The sequence below is a fragment of the Mastomys coucha genome, unplaced genomic scaffold, assembly GCF_008632895.1.
Source record: "Mastomys coucha isolate ucsf_1 unplaced genomic scaffold, UCSF_Mcou_1 pScaffold22, whole genome shotgun sequence".
Classification (NCBI taxonomy): Eukaryota; Metazoa; Chordata; class Mammalia; order Rodentia; family Muridae; genus Mastomys; species Mastomys coucha.
In genome coordinates, this window is record NW_022196905.1 from 200,057,964 (window position 1) to 200,076,476 (window position 18,513).

Here is an 18,513-nt window from a genome sequence, read left to right on the forward strand (position 1 = left end):
GGTGGCGCGCAGGAGCACCGCCCCGTGGCCGCCCGGTCCTGCCCAGAGGCGGGGCTCGCTGAGCAGGATGCTCCCCTGCAGACAGCCGGGCCCACCCGGGGTGGGCGGAGCCCACCACCCGCAGCGGCCCGCCTCCGTCCACGGCTGCTGCGAAAACCCGGTTCTACAGAGCTCACCGGAGCTCGGCGCCGCCGGGAGCCGCACTGGGCATGCTCGGCTCTCGCCGGCTCTGGCTCCCGTAGGTGGGAAGCTTCGGCTCTGGGCGGCGGGGCTGGTAACCCGCATTGAGAAGAGGCGCGGGCGGCGGCAGAGGTTGGTAAGCGCTCGGTGCTGCAGAGCTCCCCGGGTGGCCATGGCGAGCGGCGCACGGCGACCACCCGAGTGGCGCAGTGGTGTCAGGTCAGTGAGGGCACTGGGCGGGCGAGCCTGGGCGGCAGGCTACGGTAGGAGGGAGGCCGGCGCCGGGTTGGTAGTCTGCGGCCACCCGAGCTGCAGAACTTTCGGATGCTTGGGCTGGCGGAGGTTACGCGCCTGGAGGTGGTGTCCAGCGTTCCCAACTCGTGCGCTGGTCGCTGGATGCTGGAAATACAAGCAGGGCGGAGACCGGCGGGTTGGGGACAGTCGCGTCCCAGGCTCCTGATGGCCAGTGGTGCGCTGTCCACAGCGCGTTAGCACATAGCCTTCCGAATCTCCCGGGAGAAGGAGGATGCCACGCAGAGACAGGGCTCTTCGTCCGGCTGTGGATCGTTCTGGTCACGGTGCCTCAGTTTCTCCAGACAGAGAAAGGGGTGTACTGGCCTTTGCCCGGAAGGCGGCGTGGGGAGCTCCGAAGCGCCGGGTCCTGATGCTGCAGGACTGTGGGAAGCAGCGGGTGCTAAGAGCTGCCTCCTAGTCTCGGGAGCTCTTGGAGTTTGTCGCATTTCCCACCATAGCAAGTTGACACGAAATTGCCTCGTGGCCTGGAATGGGGAAACGTGCTTCTTTGGCTAAAAAAAGTAAATGCCGAGTCAATCCTTTTTAAGCCCGAGTATTGCTTGTCTCCCTCTTTAAAATAGCCTGAGATCGCAAACTCCAAGGTTTGTAAAGCAAACTGGAAAAAGAAAAGAAAATGTTTGCAGGTGCATTAGCTGCTCACCCTGTAGAAAATATTATGGCTCCGTTGTCATTGTTTTGAAAGACACTTGTTCAAAGTGTGGTTACTATAGCAATGTTTATTTGCTCTAGCTTTATATTAAGAACTTGGAATCGGCAGTGCAGAGACAGTGATTTTTGAAGTTTTCTCACTTTTTTTCCTAGACGAAACACTTTTTTTTTCAAAGTTGCTACTATACTCAACATAGTCAAATGTTCAGGATGAAATATGCAAGATGGAAAAAGAATTGTTTTCAGGAGAGACTAAATTAGAGCAAGGGAGTTTGCAGACACTGAGCTAATGCACAAAAATGCAATTTGTACCTTCTAAGGCAATGCTACTCTTTCCCCCTACAGCTACCCATATACATCTATTAAGTTATTTACAAGTTCGAGGAACCCAGCACATGACTGGTTACATTATCTGGTTCTGTGTGATGCACCACGTTTAAAATCTGCCATGATTGCTCCAGATATATTCCTCATGCTGTTTAGAAAGAGACAAGTAGGATCTCTCCTTAGCTGTGTCTTTCTGATTCATAGCAGGGAGCTGAGCGCATAGGTCTTAGGAGTGTTACTGGGTTTGTATTTCTGTGCCCCGTGGTTTTGCTAGTGACAGTAGATGTATAACAGACTATTTCTTTTAAAAATATAAGTCCCCACACTGGTGTGACCTTATTCAAACCCCACTTCTCACCCTTTTTAGCTAACAACTGAAAAATTTTAAGACTATTTAAGTAACACAGCCATTGTTTAATTTGAACGTTCAATAATTTTTATTTCAAGAACTTCCAAACACTTAAATACCAAGTGGCTACTTGCAGTAACCAAATTGTTCAATCTCAGACTAATTCATTTAGGGTCATTAGGCAAGTGTGTTTGTATGAATTCAGAAAATATGTAGATAGTAGTGTTTGCCTAACTTAGTATTCATCCTAGCATTTGGGGTACAAGTAATCTTTTCTAGCAAAACCCAGGGGAACACTTACAATTCTGAAGGTTTCCACAGCCAATCACATTATAGTTAAAATCAGCATTAAGGTGCAAATGGTTGGTTTTAAATTTGCTCTGACACTTCTGTGGAATGGTTAAAAGAACAGGGGTTGGTTGGTTATATGATTATAACTAATTAAAGGCAGACAGAGCCATTTAACACTTATGCTCCAAAGAGGGGCTCTGTAAATTTATTGGTCTTGCCTCTGCCTCCACCTGAGGTCTCTTCATGCATTAAAATATCACATTGAATTTTCTTCCCCACAAACTTTTATGGCAAGGCTTTAGAAGCTGCAAGGATGAGTAAGACAGCATGACTCACACCATCTAGTTGGAGTGATGTGCCCGAAGACAAATCAATTAGAGTACAAAATAAGTGTTGCAGTCCGTGTACGTGTGTGGGCCTGAAAGAGGCAGAGAAAGATGGCCTCCTTGAGTTTGGAGGAGGAAAGGCCCCTGTGGGAGTGGTGACTTTGTGCAGACTCTCCGGGAGTACTGAGAACCAGTTCAGAGTCTTTTAAGCAGAGGAATGGGCCCCCCTCTTTAGAAAGAACTTACTATGGTAGGAAGAAAAATGCCTCCATGCAGGGTCATGACAAGACTTCCTGGATGTGCTGAAGGAAGAAACTCGAGATAAGATAATTCCAAAACATCCGTGCATGCCCGTGTCATCCCCGGGCTCTTCGAGGCTAAGGAGGAATCCTGTGGTGGTGCCTTGAGGAAGACTCCATGGGCTGCTGCCAGCTTTGAAGATGAAAGGGTCTCACAGGCCAGTGTGGGCAGCTGCAATAGCAAAGGAGAAGACTCTTCCTCCACCAGTGCCCCAAATTTACCCCACTAAGATGCATGTGTGACTAGATGCATTGGTTCTTGTTGTCAACTTACATGTCCTAAGAGGGAACAGTGATTGAAGAATTGCCTAGACTAGATTGGTCTTGTGGGCATGTCTGTGGGGCATTGACCTTTAAAAAGAATTATGAATTTTGTTATTAAGAAAACCTTGCAAATAAATAAAGCCTCACACACCCTAATTAACCACAAGTACATAGAATATATTCTATACACAAAGTGTAAAGTTAAATGGGAACAGCCTTTGTTCTAAATGTCAATTCTAATTGTATAGAAAACACAGACTTCAAGTCTGGTTAATATGGGCATTTTCTTGATTACTAATTGATATAGGAGGGCCAAGTCCACTGTGGGAGGCACTATTCCTCAGCCAAGAGGGCCTGGCTGTATAAAAAGGTAGCTGAGCATGAGTCAGAGAATAAGCCAGCAATCAAGCTGGCAAGCATGATCCCCCATGGTTTCTGCTTTAAGCTTCTGATTGAGTTCCTGCCCTGTGATGATAGACTGCCCTGAGAGTCAAAGCCAAATAAACCCTTTCCTCCCCATGTTGCTTCTGGTCAGAATACTTTACAACAGAAAAGGAACTAGAACATGTGGTGAATTTCCAAACCACAGAACAATGAGATAATGAGTGCTGTGTAAAGTCCCTAAAACTGTGGTAATTGCTTATGGACACCATAGAAAGCTCATGCAGCCTTATTCAAAGGGAGATTTGGTATAATAAGATAACAGACAGAGGCAGCATAAGGGACACAAAGTATTCCCTTCAGAGTGATGAATTAAACTACACACAAAGGAGGGTGGATTCTATCCCATTATAGGTAAACAATGGGAAACTCACTTAGGGCTTTAAACTGCAATATGAAGCAAACAGTTTGTTGACTGGTTTTAACTGCCAGCTTGACATAACCTGGAGAAACCTGGAAAAAGAGTCTTAATTAGGAATATCTAGATCATGTTAGTTTCTGGATATGCCTGTGGGAAATTGTCCAATTTGTTAATTGATGTAGGAAGACACAGTCCACTGTAGGTGGCACCACTCCCTAGGTAGGGGGTACTGAACAGTATGAAAAAGGAGAAAGGTAGCTGAGCATGAGATTGTAAGTGAAATAAACCCTTTCCTCCTCTATTCTCCTTCTTGTCTGGGTATCTGTCACAGCGACAGAAATGAAACTAAGACAGAAACTTTCTATGAGGTTTATTTTCCTTTAAAAGAGCAAGGTGTAGCTGTATTAGTTAACTCTCCTTGCTGTGATAAAACACCATGACCAAAAGTGACTTATGGAAGAAAGACTTGATTTTGGATTATGGTTCCAGAGTGAGAATCCACAATGACAGAGGAGGTATGCAGCAGGCAGCTGGAGCATGAAGCTATCTGGTTACATCTTTAGCCATGCACAGAAAACAGTGACATGCAAATGGGGCCAGGGCTACAAATTCTCAAGGCCTTCCCCCCAGTGATGTCCATTCTCCAGCAAGGCTCTACCTCCTAATGGTTCTGCAGCCTCCCCAAACAGCACCACCAGCTAGAGATCAAGTGTTCAACAACCCGAGCTTATGTCTAAAACCATCACAATAGCTAAACCCCAAATTTCACAGGTCAGTTTGTTAAGGAAATTACCCCCAAGGTAGTCAGTGGCCAGTAGAGATCTCTGAAATAACATCATTCACATGTATTTGTGCAATCAATAGTTTAAGAACACCTTTATTCACAGTTCCTTATAGAAGGTTATAAAAATGAAAGCAAATAGATGAGTCCCATGTTAATTATAGCTTAGAGATGTCTTCAGTGTTAATTACACTTCTTGTTGCTTGAAACCAAACGGCTGACAGAAAAAGAAAAAAAAAACCTAGTGGAAAAGTATTTATTTTGGCTCCTGGTTTGAGAAGGTCTAGTCCTTAAGGGCCAGTAATGGGATCAGGAGGCTGCACGCTCAAATCTCAGCAAAGTATAGGAAGCAGAGAAGATTGGCTCAGAAACGGGGCCTTACTATAGCACCTAGTGCCTGTCCTCCCTCCTCACAAGGGACCCACTTCCTCTAGCTAGACTTCTTAAAAGTTCCACAACTGCGCAGAATAGCATCATCAGCTGAAAACCAAGTATTCAAACACATAAACATATAGGGGATGTTTTGTAACCAAAACACAACTCCTGGTTCAGGATGATTCAACCTAGTGTGTTCTGATTTTATAGCGGCTGATTGGGACATAGCCTCATTTTTAAAATATGACCATCTTCTATTTTTTTTTTTATGCTTAGTGCCATCTTAGCAATATTCTGCTGTCTCCTACCAAATACATTTGAGTGTTGGGGGAGTTGTGAAAACACAAATTTGGGACCATTTGACTGAGAGTGATGAAATTTTGCATGGGCCTCCTTTGCTCAGTTGGTGGCTGCTGCTTAAAATGCTGTGCCTCCATGGATTACACTGGCTGTTCAGATCACAGGTATTATTGACAAGACTGGCTTCAGTCTAAGATCCCACAGAGTTGCTGGGTAAATGTCTGTATAGAATTATTTCCTATACAAGTACTTGTGCTGATTCATCTGGACACTGCTATGGTCTGTCAGCCATGTTTGCGATTGGCTTCCTTCTTGTGGGGAGATCTGGGACAGCTGCTAACATGAGATCACAAAGCCTCATGCTTAAATATAAGAAGTTCAGCTCCTCTTTTCCCAACATATCTAGTCTCTCTTCTGGACAAGGCCTCAGTTCTGGACAAAAACCTAAAGTCTCCTTGAGTTGGTGGCGCTCTGTGCCTTGAAAATCTAAACTGGAAAGAGCTATCTTCTGGTTAAAAGATGGACTCAAGGAGTATTTTTTTTTTCAGACAGTGTAGCAGAGGATGCCCAAGGTGATCAATATCTGTTATTAAAAACAACAGCCATAGGACTTTATTAAAATTTATCTTAATAAAAAGAAGTGTCTGTCTATCTGTATGTATGCACATATGCATGTATGTTGCATAGGTTCCATTTACATACCATACTGCTGTTTTGCTGTTTTCACCCATATGTCTTTCACAATGATGCAGTAATTCTTCTTTTCCCCTGTGGTATTACTAGCTCAGAATAAACTTGTCAATCAAGTGAAAAAGTAATCAGGGAGAGATTCTACAATGAAAAAAAAATGATATTTATTTGGGACTGACAGTGTTTCATTGGGAATATTAAACAATGAGCATATTCAAAGAGGTTGATGTAAGAAGTTTAAAACCCTAGATGGGAAGGATTACACTGGGCATTCAGAGACCATAATCCTTGATCACAGTTATTACTGACAGGAGTGGCTTCCATCTAAGACAGAGTTGCTGGGTAAACATCCTTATTATATACTTTGTATACAGTTTTAGAAGTTTGTGCAAGGATAGTTCTCAGGGGATCCTGTGTTAAGAGCCTGCCCTTTATGACTTCCTGGCTATGTTCTTTTTGTTAGGGTTGATCAAGCAACTCCATTTTTATTCTGACAATCTTTACATTTCTTTCCCTGCTTTCAGAACTTTTTCTGCATAAATTAATCTTTGGACTATTATGCCTTTAGTTAGACCTTTCTTCTCTTAAGATTTATTTATTTTTAGTTCATGTGTATCAGTGTTTTGCTTTCATGCATGTCTGTATCACATGCATGCTTTGCCTAAGGAGACCAGAAGAAGGCTTCAAATCCTCTGGAACTGAAGCTATACATGGTTGCTAGCCACCATGTGGGTGCTGGGAACCCAACACGGGTTCTCTGTAGCCAGTGCTCTTAATCACTGAGCCATGTCTCCAGTCCCTGTACCTTTCTTTTATTTTGTCCTTTCTCTGAGTGCTTGTCCTGTACTTTCTTGGTATTCAAGGCTTGGTCTTCTGATTTGTAAGCTACTCTGTTCTTTCTGAGTAAATGGGTTTCCCTGTGACTACACCCATCATTCACCATACCCCAATGTTTCCACATCTGTATTTTCAACCAGTGTCTCTCAAGTATATTTTCTATCCATTCAGTAACTCATGCATTCACTCAGCAAAAATTGACAGCCTGAGATTTCATCATCCAATGGGGGAATGGACATACACAAAAGGAAATCACCTGAAATTATGGAGTTTGGGATGAAGTTGGGGCCTTTTAACCAAGATTTCCTAGGTAGGTAGGGTCTTTTCAGGTGGGCAAGGGAAGGAAGACAACATTGGAAGCCACAGAGGTTCTATGAAAAGAAGTCAGTAAGGGACATATGGAAGAACATAGAGGGAGAGAGGAAACCAGGATGATAGTAAATTCATGACAGTTCTCAGAATGAAAAACATCATGAAAAGCTGTGTGTGTCCTGCTCAAGAGTTCAGAAACACTCTGAACAAAATGATGTTTTATTTGTTCATTTTGTTTTATTTGCAATCCTAGGGATTTGAACCCAGGCCCAAATGTATATCAGGCAAACACTCTGTGAACTAAACTGTATCCCCAGCCCCTGGAGTATGTTTTCAATCAGCTTTTGGAGAGTCAGATGATTATAAGCAACAAGGCTTGTGTGGGGAAGGCACGTGGGCATGTGGGTTGGAAGCAAATCAAGGAGGAAGGAGTCTCTTAGGGTGCTGCCTGACGAGGTGATGATCACCAGGGAAGAAGAAGCAAGGTGGTGGCCAAATGCCTAGGAGCGAGACTTGCTAGGACTCGGTGATCGATTTGTACGTCTGGGCAGGAAACGAAGGGAGGCATTTAAAACAACTCCTGGGCAATTAATTAGATTGTCAAGTGTTGCATATAAATGGAGGCACTCCTACTTGGTGCAACTCTCCCTGGCTCTATACCAGGGCAGGACTGGAAGCTCCAGAGAGATTAATTTCTATTGTATACACTTAAAGCAGGAAGAGGAGTAATGCCCAAGCCAGAGATCATGTATGTGAACCTTATTTACCATTTGCAGGGCATTGATACTGTAAGAGAAATATAAATGAAAGGAGTCCATTCTCTAGTTCTTCACCACCTCTACATGGGAGTATGTGGTACCTGCACTGAGAGGGCATCTTTAGAGGACGGTCTGCTACAGTGGACTTTGTGATCAGTGGAAAGAAGAATACTTTCTTTAACAGATACTTAAGTGTAATCCTAGCCCATTCCTTCCACTGAGGACTGGAGACTGATGGTCAGAAGGAAAGCCAAGGGGAAAGGTTTGTTTCCTGAAGAAATAAGTGGGTTGGAGCAACGGGCTCCAGAATTGTGCACTGATGGGGCTCACCCAGTTGACACAAGGTCAGAGTTTGGAGACTTAGCTACTTCAGATGGTCCTCCTGGGTTCATTAAGGAGTGCCCTATACTTGCAAGAATATATACATATAAACATACATACATACATACATACATACATACATACACACACACATACACACACATATACACACACAACTGTTCGAGGCACCTGCTCGAACTAGCATAGGCATCACTTGTGGCCATGGATACTGCAGAGTCTGATTGGAACTAGACCTTCCCCAAAGGTCTAGTTCCTCTGCAAGGAAGGTAGACACACAGCCACCCTGGGGACACATGCACACACAGCTACCATGGGGACACATGCACACACAGCCACCCTGGGGACACATGCACACACAGCCACCCTGGGGACACATGTACACACAGCCACCCTGGGGACACATGCACACACAGCCACCCTGGGGACACATGCACACAAAGCCACCCTGGGGACACATGCACACACAGCCACCCTGGGGACACATGCACACACAGCCACCCTGGGGACACATGTACACACAGCCACCCTGGGGACAGATGAACTCACAGCCACTGTGAGGACAGATGCACACTTAGCCACCATGGGAACAGATGTACACTTAGCCACCCCGGGGACACATGTACACATAGCCACCCTGGGGACACATGCACACACAGCCACTGTGAGGACAGATACACACTTAGCCACCATGGGGACAGATGCACTCACAGCCACCATGAGGACAGATGCACACATACCCACCATGGGGACAGATGCACACACAGCCATTGTGGGGACAGATGTTCACACACCAACGGTGGGGACAGATGCAAAGCCAGTCTTCTCTATCATTAGTTGAGGAAGCTACTTGACTCTCTCCAGGCTTTATTTGGGGCATGCTTATGGGATGACAGTGGGCGGTTTAACTTCTAGAAACCATTCCATTTCCTGCTTGTTGGATGTTGTGACTCATCTCAGGTTCTGTACTTCTGTGTTATTTTAAGTGCAGGCACTGGAATGGCCCATCCTGCCATAGGCCAGGGTGGCTCTTGTTGTCATTCTGCCTCTCTCCTGCCACTTCTGGTAGTAGCCCAATTTGGACAAAAGGCTTTGTTGTCCTTGTTTGTTTCCTCTCACATTCATTCTCTCCCTTTCCCTCTCCCTCTCTATCTCCACCCCTCCCTCTCATCCCCCCCTCTGCCTCTGTGTGTGCGTATGTGCGTGTATGTGTGTGTGTGTGTATGTGTGTTATTTATTTTTTCATTTTTTTTGTTTGTTTTTTGTTTGGTTTTTCGAAACAGGGTTTCTCTGAGTAGCCCTGGCTGTCCTGGAACTCACTTTGTAGACCAGGCTGGCCTCGAACTCAGAAATCCACCTGCCTCTGCCTCCCAAGTGCTGGGATTAAAGGCGTGCGCCACCACCGCCTGGCTATTTTTTCATTTTTAACTTCAAGCTTTTGGACAACCCTAGGTGACCTCATCTCTGAGTTGGACTCCAGTTAGATGTCTCCAAAGTAACCAATTTTTCTCAATCCCAGTATACTTTCCAGAAGCCTGAGACTCATTCCCAGAAAGCATTGGCCTTATGCCCATCTTTTGCCTTCATGGGGGCTCAGCATTTCTCCAGGGATGTTTGCACACTGGGCTACTTTCAGCTTTTAGCTCACTCTTGCCTTTGACGGGCATCTCATTCCAACTTCGAGGCTGTGGTCAGTCACCTACCTTTTCTTACACAGGAGTATCTGGTTTTGCTTCCTAAGTAATAGACCACCTAAGTGCTCTTCACATAGCTCTGAAGATTCTACAGTCTGGAAGCTCCAGCAGCCCATTTGTTAAACTTGAGTTTTTGGGAGACTACTTCACCATTCCAGAGTTCTTGGGATGGCTCTCACAGCAGATGAAGTAGAATTGCTTCGTGAAAACATATCACAACCCAGGCTTCTGTTCCTCACCGTGACAATTTACTTCTACACTTACGCTCCACAGTGAAGCCATTATTCCTGCTGGGAAAACTACGCTGTCTCTTATCTTCACCCCCCAGGTCTTGGCCAAGCCCAGGGAATAGTCTATGACTTTTCCATTTTGTCTCCCACGAATTTCTGTACCTTGCATTGCTAGGCCCCTGGGAGGTAGAAACCTGGTCTTGAACCTTTTTTACTAGAGCCATTGACATTAAACTGACACTAATCACCTTATAAATAATTTGTTCAGTTAGTAGACTCAGCAGCTCCTCATTGCTTTTAGGGCTTAGCTAAGCCTGAGTGCCCGGGTAATCACGAAAAACACCTCGTGCTTGTTCAGAGCCTCCAAGGCCTTTGCCCATCACAGCAGGGAGAAATGGTGTGGAAACCAGGGGCTTCCTATTTTCAGCTGGCTATACGTTTGAACCATTGATTTTATGTTATACATACTGGCATTTTGCCTATGCTTACCTATGGATCTGTTTGTGTGCCTGGTGCCTGGGGAGGCCAGAAGAGGGCATCGGAACCTCTGCAGAGTTACCCAGATGGCTGAGAGCTGCCAGCCACAGGGGTGCTGAGAATCCCACCTGTGCCCTTTGGAGGAACAGCCAGTACTCTTAACCACTGAGCTATCTCAACTGCAAGTTATTCAATTCGTTTCTAACAATTTGCTGTATTGCACATAGGCTTGCTGGGAAAACTTATCTTAATCTACAGAATAAAGCCAGCTAGAAGACAATTCAGATCTAAGCCCAGCTTCTGAAAAGTCATTCATTTGCCCTAAATCTTTGAAATGATGATTACTAAGACATGGGTGTAAATGTATTAAATTTAAATTTAAACGTCTCCAGCATTTGGACAGTTTACCTAAGCTGATGTGTGTCCTCGGGGATCCCTGTGTACACAGCAGACTGGAAATCGGAAATCTGAAGGATGGAGTGCAGCAGGAGGCTTCCTGGGCTAGGGCCAGCAGCTTCAAATTGCTTCTTCCAGGATCATGTGGGCAGAATCACACAGGCCTGCCCCAACTCCAGAGCACAGGGGGCTTCTGAGGGTGGAATGTTTTATAAGCCATAAATGGTGTCGACGATAAAGGAAGTCATTGTTACTCCCTTAATACGAATTAAGTCAGGTGGAGTTTGAATTACAGAATCCCTTCTGATCTGTGTCTCAGAAATCCAGTTGTGTTAGCATGAGTGACCTAACCACTTCCCATGTGGAATGTTGGTTATGCAACCCCACTTTGTGAAAATGGGCTGGTGAACCAGGAAAGAGGAAAAGCTGTTTAACTCACTCTAGTTATTAAGTGCATTTTTTTTTCAAATGGATAAAGTCTCATGCCAATGAAAAACAAAGCCTTAATTGGTCAATGACCATGGCAGTGAATTTGAGTGGCTTTAATCAAATACTCAGAGGCACAGGGAGAGAAGGGTGCTTGGATATTTGGGAATACCGATTAAGAACGTGTATTTCAGGCCTTGAATCGAGCTCCATAGTCAGTGGGGTTCAGTTCTTGCTCTTCTCTGTTTCAGAAGAGAAGTTGGAGCCTATGTTGTACCCAGAAGGGTAGTCCCTGCCAACCTTCTGGTTTGTCACTGCTAGGAGTAGGGTTGAGTCCCAAAGAGGGTGTGAGTGGACAATCCTACCTTTCGAATGTGAGCCCCATGCTTCCTGTGTACACGGGATGTTCTGTTCCCTGTGGAGGAAAGCTATCGCATGCCTTATGGCGCACCAGCAGTTCCTGTGAGCCATCCTTCAAGTCTCAAACGGCTTGTGGTCACAGTTTGACCTGTTGATCCTGAGATGAGATTTGTTTTTTCCTTTTTAAAGAAGGCAGGGTTTCTTTGGGCTCACAGGTTGAGGGGTCAGCCTGTGGTGACGGGGGAAACATGGTTGCAGGAGAGAGAGGAAACATTTGCAATGAGGCAGCAGAGAGATGGATTCTGGGGCTCAGCTACCTTTCTTCTTTTTATTCAGTCTGAACCCCCAGCCCACGGGACGGCACAACCCACATTCAAAGCAGATCTTCCTTTCTCCATTAAACTTAGAACTCTAGAAACACCTTGATATGTTTCTATGGTGATCCCAAACCAGATCAAGCTAACGGTGAAGACTAACCCTGGGATAGGATTTATTTTATTGTTTTATCTGTGTGCTAACAATTCTCTTGTTCATTCTCTTGTCTCTTCATCCCTACCATTTCTTCCCCTGGCCAGCCCCAGCCTTGATTACTGTGCTTAGAGAATCGTGGGTTTGGGCGGAACCTAAGAGAAAGGCCAGCAGTTCAGAGGTTCTGGATGACCCCTGGTGTTCTTGAGAGAATTGTTCTTGTAAAGAAATGAGTTGCAGTCTTCATCCCAGGTTGTAGACCTTAATCCCAAAATTCCAAAGTCCTTTCCTCCTTGCATCCCTTCCTAGGATTTCTGTCCTCCACCTTAACTTCAGAGTCCATCCTGTTTCCCCTCCCAGAAACCCTGCCTGTCCTTTGTCCTCCTCTAAATCTCAACTTCTTGGCTGCAGGAAGGCCCTCATCGTGTGCTTAATTCTAGCTGTAGTCTAGAATATGGTGCATGCCCCTATTGGATGTTATTCAGTTATTCTTTGCTTTAGTGAGAGCTACTAATATCCTGAGGCTCATAATGAGTTTGATAGTTTTATTACAGGCTGTGCCCTTGCAAAATAATCAGCCGCCCTCTGAAAGAGTGCATGGGAAAAACTGCTCTCGGTACTCCTGAGCAGTGAGTTAATTGCATTTGGCCAGTTGGGAAGCTGTGTGTGCACAAAGACTCATTCACGGTGCCAGCCATGAGACTTTATGGAGTTCCCAGAACTAGCAAGACAATCTGAACTCAAAATTGGTTCTGGCCTGTTTTACAATTAAGAAAGTGTGTTGAGACTATGACTCCCTGAGCTGGCAAGATGGCTCACAAGTGAAAACACTTGCTAAGCAGACTAGACCACCTAAGTTCAGTCCCCATCCTGAATTTAATCTCTGTATCTCAATGACAGAGAGAGAGAACCAGCTCCCAAATGTTGTATTCAGACCTCTTACCTCCATATCCACGTTATGTTTCTCATGTGCACATACATAAAAAAAAAAGAATAATAGTTTTTTAATAATGGGACTGGAGAGATGGCTCAGCAGTTAAGAATACTTGCCACTCTTGCAGAGGGACCAAAGTTAATCAGGTTTGTTTCCCACAACCCACATCAGGTGGGACATCAGGTGGTGTAACTCCAGTTCCAGGAGATCTGAGGCCCCTCTGTGCTCCCTGGACACCAGTAAATACATGGTACACTAACATGCATGCAGGTAGTCGTGCATGTTCATAAAAATAATTAAATCCTTTTGTAAGAGTATCATACCACTCCCTAGCTAATAGACCTAAAAGTTACCACAGGGGCATAGGCATGGTGCCAGTCACTCAACTTGTAGACATCGAGGAATTAATACTCCAATAAAACTCCTCTGTGTTGTGTGGGATCTACTTAGCATTTCTTCTAGGCTGTAGGAAGAGTTCTGACCCACTGATATATCCTGCTGGCTTACTCTGACTTGAGGAGGTGCTAAATTATATACACCAAGAAATTGTTAGGAAATGACTTGAGATAGGTTACAAACTGGAATTCAAAATTGGCAGAAATCATAGTACAGATTATCAAGTTAACATTAAAAAATTATTGGGAGGAGCTAGGGACATAGTTCAAGCATGAGATGCTTACAGCAGAATAAAGAAGACCAGACTTTCAATCCACAGAATTCATGTAGAAAGCTGGGTGTGCTGATGTGTGCTTGTAATCCCAGTACTGGGAGACAGAGACAGAAAGATGTCAGCCACTCACTAAAAGACCATGTCTCAAAAATTAAAGCAAAGACGCCCAGTGTCAACCTCTGGCCGCCACAGGAGCAAGAAGGGCATGTACATCCACACAAGCATATGGACATGTACATCCACACAGGCATATGGACATGTACATCCACACAGGCATATGGACATGTATATCCACACAGGCATATGGACATGTACATCCACACAGGCATATAGGCATGTACATCTACACAGGCATATGGACAGTGTCAACCTCTGGCTGCCACAGGAGCAAGAAGGGTGTGTACATCCACACAGGCATATGGACATATAGGTATATAATACACGTGTAGGAAAATATTGGAATTAGAAAATTTGAATTCTCTTCTATGCATACTACAAATGATTAGGAAAGATGTTTTGCTTTTATTAAGAGTAAAATGCTGGGGAAAATATATTCTAATGCTAGAAGCATAGAAGGCAAGGCAAAGAGCAGCTAGAAATGATTCTGGCCCAGCCTTCGCCTGGGAACTCTAGCAAGGATGATGTAAGAGGTGAACAATAAATGCCAAAATAAGCATCCTGACCACTGCAGTCACCTGTCTTTCTCCCGTTTGCTTTTTTGATACAGTATCTCACTGTATAGCCCAAGCTAGCCTTAAAATAACAGCAATTCTTCTGCCTAGCCTCCAGAGTGCTGGTATTATAGGTATATGTTACTGTACTTGGCTATCTCCATGAAAATCTTTAAAAATCTGCAGTATAATCTGTCTTGGACATTGGCTTGGCACCATGAAGGCATTGCAGTAGTACACCTTTCCCATGTGTATTCTCTTCTCAGGTTTCTTCCCTGTTGGCATGCGTCTAAGGAGGTTTCCCTGTGTTCAGTTAAAAGTTTAAATTTATTGGGACCCAAATTATTTTGGGCCATTGCTTCAACATGAGAATTAGTAGACATTAAATATGTGCTACAAGCATGACCAGCTTCTCTGAAGGACATAACTGTGGCTACAGTCTTCACTTCATCTTGCAACTACCGGAACAACTTCAACACTGCCTTTCTAGCTACAAGAGATTGTAACCGGCCCCATCTGGGCAGGAACAGTCACAGGCTCTTTATAGTGGTTCTGCGCCACTAATCCTTGGCAATGGGCTGCCTCCTCTTAGACTCCCTTTCATATCTCACATAAAGAAAACCTTTATGGACAATGTCTAAGGTTTTCCAGGACTAATGTTCTAGTTCAGTGAGCAAATACATATAATAGTCCTGCTTTCAGCTTCCCTAGCAATTATATCTACAGAGGAAAACCTGTAATAATGTTTGTCTTCCTCTATACAGCTTTGTGATTTTTTTCTCTCTTTAAAAGACTGTAGTAATAAATCCCTAGAATGCATCCTTTCCGATGATCAAGCTTAATAAGCATTTGTATTTAATAAGTTGCCAACAGTATCTTACTGGTGCATTAAATGGACATTTAAAATGATTTCATGACCCTGGGCAAGGCAACTTAAACATGTTTTTAAGGCCCATTCTCTCTTGAGACAAAGTCTCATACAGCCCAGGCTGGTCTCAAACTCACTATGAGGCTGAAGATGATCTATAAATTGCTGATTCTCCTACCTACACCTTTTGAGTTGTGGTACCATAGCCACTGAGCTCAGTGCTTGGGATCAACCCCAGGACAATGTGTGTGCTAAATAAGTACTCTGCCAACTGTGCTACACCTCCAGCCCCTATAACATAATTATTTGTAATTGGAATAACAGACTACGTAGGGAAATATGATAAAAATTCATGGTTTCTTAGCATTTATATGCCATCAAAATTTACAGTATATATGTGACATGTAAAGCCCAATAGTTATTTTTTTAAGTTGGAAAAGCCATGATTTAAAACAGATCATTTTTGGAAAACGTATATCTTTTACGTTAAAAACTTAACAGAGCATACGATTCTTTGGGAGGGTTTCACATTGGTGTGGGTGATAGAGTAGAGATGGATAGATATTTATGTAGTATGTGCTCTCAGTTGTGTCTAAGTGGCTATCTGTAGCAATCCAGTAAGTCAGATGTGTATTTTATTCTGTCCAATGAATAGCTAGAAATAGTGCAAAGATATACTAAGTCCTAAGATAAGAAATAGCCCAAGGTATACTCACAGTGCTGTGAGGTCTCCCCTAGTCTTTCTCTTTGTAGGGGTCAATCACAGCCTTTACTCTTCTAAAGATGTGCTGCCGTGTATCTTGGTTTATGACAGTTTAGCCCTTTGGATGGTGTCACTGTTGCTTGTCCTTGAAACATCTGTCAGAGACAGGAAACCAGTAGAGCTAGAAGGAGAAGTGAGAAGAGCAGACCAGAACTCCTGTAAACTCTTGTTGGGCCATGTCTAGCAGACAATGGATAGCACTGTCCAAGGGTACGTTAGTTGAAATCCATAATTCGTGTGTTCTACCAACAGTGCTGCATTGGGTTTTGGCAAATGAGGTATTTCTTCAATAGTTTAATTGTAGACTCCGCTGCTCAGGAAGTCTGATCTCACAGTCGTTAAATCCTGCACATTCTAATCCTCGTGCCCCTTTCCCATTTGCCCACTGCTTTCCGTTCAGACTCTGACTCTGCCTTCTCTCCTTGGATAGTGTGGCAGTCTCCTAGCGACCTCTGCATCAGCAGCCACTGAGTTCTGAGCAGGGTGACCTTTATAAACAGACTGCCCCTGTCTTCAGCATTCCATACCACCACCCACACCATCTGGACAAGCCTGCCTTCCCGGTCTCCTTCGTGCATGCATGGAAACTTATCAGGCATGTTTCCTCAACCAAAAGGTGTTTCTTGGGCTCACTGAACCACCTGTGCACCAGAGAAAACAGTGCTGACTCAGATGTTGTGACAAAACCTCATTGTGTGACTAACCAGAGTACTTGGCCCCATTGATGGAAAGGTGCCAGCAATAATACAGCCAAGACAAAAACACAATAATGTATATTCATTTAGTTTAAAATACTCTTAACAAGATGCCCCCTTTCCCAAACTCCATAAATGCATCACCTATAGTCCTGAAGGCTCTAGATGGAAAAGAAACAGGACTCAACAGAGCATCTTATTAAATACTTGTAGGTAAGATACAAGAGCAGGAAAATAGGGGAGGGTCAAATTAAGGAAAGAACATTTGATGTTTGCTACACATTTTCTTTTCTTTTTTCTCCTTTCCTATTTACAGAAAATAAAGTATCCTATGAAAGTTTTCCCAGAGGCCTCAAGCAAACACATGGAGCTTAACAATTTGCCCGTTGTTGTAGCTTTTGTTAAGCCTGCCTTTGAAACTCAAGCTCTTTGTTCTTGCATTTTGAAGGACTGCGTTTTAAGCTGCTGGATTACAGTACTCACATTTACGCTTTGCCACCTCAATTGTCTTTAACAAAGTTAGAGTGTTATTAACTAAACTTTTCATGATGCTGTCAGATCCCAGTCTGACATGTTCTTCTTTAAAAAATTCATTTGTAGGTTATTTCCTCAACATCCAGTCATATGATATCTTCTGTGCTTTGGGCGGGGAGTTATAATTTATTTACCCATGAACCACTCGATTCCACAGAAGTCTAGCTTCCTAAGGCACATATGTAAATGTGATTCCTAGTGCCTTTTACTAAGGAAATCCTATGGGTCTTTATATGACAGTTCCTCACTCTGAAAGAGAAAACAAGGTGGTAGGGGTAGGAAGAGTATCAGAAGTTCCACATGAATAGCAGATGCCACAAAGACACCGTGAGTTCTGGAACATGCCACAAGGGCAAAGTGAAGACAGCAAAGCTCTGGGGAGTATTCAACAAACATGACCTAGATGTACCTCTCCAGCTGGCTGTGTCACCTAGAGACAGCTGTCCCTCTCTCCAGCTAGAACTGTGAGCAGACATGGCCTAGGATTTATTTAGCTTATAGCACTGCTCATCCCCTATGTGCCTGGCCATATATTGACCACTTAATAAGTGCTAATGCTATAGAAGTGAAAGGGCATGGCATGCAATAGACTGACTTCCTAAAATAACCGCTAATTAATTAATTAATTAATTAATTAATGATTCTCCATGAAGCTGGTGCTTTTTGTTTTTTCCAAACTAAATTTTCATGATTATTTACCTTTTTTTTTCTGAGTAAGATAAATCTTCTGTATGGTCTTTGAATTGTATTACCTGCCCACTAGTAACTCACCTACCCATTAGTAACTTCACGGCGAGATAGGATAGGAGGAAGAAGGGAGGCTTGACAGCTGGCTAACTACAATGCCCACATTAAAATGCAAGTGACTATGTTTGCCCATCTCAGAGACTCTGAGGAGCCAGGTACAGAAGCCATGATGCATTTACCCCAAGTATATTAAAACAGCACTGCAGTGTCCTCTTTACTCCTGGTAGTATAAAAGATGTGTTTGAGAATGCAGTGCCAACAGGGCCAGCCTCTGGGAGGAAACAGCTCTTGACCTGCATGTTATTTTTTTTTAATGAATATCGGTTGTATTTTCCCCAACTGGGAAAAGGGCAATGGTTTCTTTACTCCTACTTTTTTTTTTTTTTT

General features: G+C 43.9%; 1 protein-coding gene across 1 annotated transcript in view; it reads left to right on the forward strand.

Annotated features, from left to right (window-relative positions):
- Positions 1-207: 207 nt before the first annotated feature.
- The window catches only part of Mfap3l (microfibril associated protein 3 like), a 43,449-nt gene continuing 25,143 nt past the window's right edge, over positions 208-18,513 (forward strand). Inside the window, exon 1 of the mRNA XM_031339895.1 lies at positions 208-399. The gene's annotated coding sequence lies outside the window, so the exon portion shown is untranslated. The remainder of the gene's footprint in view (positions 400-18,513) is intronic.